This window comes from Geospiza fortis, unplaced genomic scaffold, assembly GCF_000277835.1.
Source record: "Geospiza fortis unplaced genomic scaffold, GeoFor_1.0 scaffold450, whole genome shotgun sequence".
Taxonomy (NCBI): Eukaryota; Metazoa; Chordata; class Aves; order Passeriformes; family Thraupidae; genus Geospiza; species Geospiza fortis.
In genome coordinates, this window is record NW_005054416.1 from 55,134 (window position 1) to 57,341 (window position 2,208).

Sequence of the window (2,208 nt, forward strand, 5' to 3'; positions counted from 1 at the left end):
GCAGCCGGGCAGGGCCGGCTGGTCCGCTTGGAGATGCGATGGGCACAGGAGGAGGAGAGGACCGAGCCCCTCGGACTGACAGCCTTCCTCCTCACTCTAGCCCGGAGGGGCGATACCGCTCGGTTTTTATTTCAAACACCCCGAGCTCTGGGCTCCTCTCGGGGCAGCGCCGCTTGCGGGGCAGAGCGGAAGGAAGGAGGAGTGCGGGAGGCGCGCTTCCTGCGCCAGGCGCGGGGCAGATGGCTCCCAGCGGGGAGCTGCGAGCCGGGGAGCTCCCGGGAGCGCCTTTCCGAGCACTCACAGCACCTGGGCAGGTCGGGGGAGGAGCGGCGTGCCTCTGACCTTCGTGTCGGGTGCCCGGGTTCCGATACAGCCCCCCGGAGCAGCTCCTGGCAGCAATGTGCAATGCTCCGCTCCCGGGGCAGCGCAGCCCGAGGTGTCCCGCTCGCTGGCCAGGGCTCTCAGGGCATCGCGTACCTGGGGGGAAGAAAGTCCCTGCATGGCATTGTCTATGCGGGCCACCTCCCTGGCACATGTGTCCACGGCTTCCGATGGCTTGGCAGATGAGAAGCCCACCCAAAATGTTTGATACAAAATAATGCAGAAGAGGCAGGATGCTAGCTCTTAGCAGGACCATGAGTATTGCAAAATACAGAGACTGCTCCTAGATCTTGAAGTGCTATGTAGGCATTGATAAGACAAATGACTTCACAACAGATTAACCAAATTAGTCTAGGTACAGAAGAAAAATAAAGAGCAGCATGTATTCTACAATTTGAAATACAAATTCCAGCACTACACGTTTCTGGAACTTTTAAGCACTTTCTGACTTTGACTTAAATGGAAGCAAAATAGCATCAGGCAAATGCTTATGAGCTTTCCTACTCAAGGATACTTCCCTAAGCCCAAAACTAAGTGCTCAGGATAAACTATTCCTGGCTTTTGCCACCTCACCAATAAAATGAAATTCATTGTGCTCAGGATAAACTATTCTTGGCTTTTGCCACCTCACCAGCAAAATGAAATACATTGTCTAAAGATATTCTGATCAATCAACCCACACAACAAGGAATCTGGTGGAAATGCCCAGCATTTCACAAACCTCCATTATATTTCAAAAGAATGAATGTACAGGAAATAAGGGTAACTCTCATCTGGATTCTGATGTGAATGTGTGTTTCAAAGCAAAAGCTATTTCAGCTGTCAGCCTTCTTGGGACAGATGTATTTACTCAGCTGCAAAGGAGTACTGTGTCACCAAACATCAAAAAATAGTGGGAGTTTAAATTTCAACACAACAGGAATAATTTACCTCCTGAACAACAAGCTACTGCTACAAGTACCTGGCTGGAATAAAAACTGAACACAGTTTTCTCTCCATGTTATGAAAACGACATAGGAGGGCCTTTCCAAGTCTATTTCACAAGAACAGCAACATAGCAACCCACTCACCTCTGCAGGAGACCATTGCTAACAAGGCATGATGCAAAGACGTTCCACTTCCAATTAAGCAGGAAGCAGTCTGTTCTGGCTGCTTCTCCACCACATCAAACACACTAACATTGCTTTTATCAAATATTCTTTTTCTCCCCCCCCGCCCTTTATGTTGCATTCAGTGCCCCAGACCTCAAACACTCCAACAGCTTGCCTAAATTTTCTTTGGAGTACAGGAGACCAAACTTAAAATTAAGCTGGATTTGAGCACTGAATGGGGGCTTTCAATGTCTTAATGAGCAAGCAGCCTGTGAAGGGCTTGTTTATTGCGGGGGCTGGCTGCTGCTCTGCTTAAGCAACTGGGAAATGACAATAAAATGTAAACTAGGAGAGGATTCTTTTTCTTGCTTGTCAGAGAGATTACAGCTAGCAAAGCTCTCAACAAGAATGAAGGACTTGAAGGATCGGGGCCTCATGTTAACCTTAGCCATATGGGACTTAAAGATTTACGCTTATTTTGTTTGTGCTTATTTTTCCTTACTACTGTCACCTCGGTGCACACAAGGTTAGCGAAGGCTCCGAGTGGCTCCGCTCCCACGCAGCCCCAGCCACTTCCCGAGCATCTCCGGTAACTCTGAGCAATGACGGGAGCCTGGCGCTGCCCTCCTGGGACAGACGCAGCTCCCGGGACAGAACCGGCTTGTCCGGCAATGCTGCTCGCGGGGCCCAGCGCTGCGCGGTTCCCTCACCGCCCCAGCCAGCGAGCTTTGCCTCG

General features: G+C 50.4%; 1 long non-coding RNA gene across 1 annotated transcript in view; it reads right to left on the bottom strand.

The window, feature by feature from the left end:
• The window catches only part of LOC115948509, a 37,582-nt gene extending 37,218 nt beyond the window's left edge, over positions 1-364 (bottom strand). The window contains exon 1 of the long non-coding RNA XR_004082328.1: positions 307-364. This is a non-coding gene — a long non-coding RNA (uncharacterized LOC115948509). The remainder of the gene's footprint in view (positions 1-306) is intronic.
• Between the last annotated feature and the right edge of the window lie 1,844 nt (positions 365-2,208).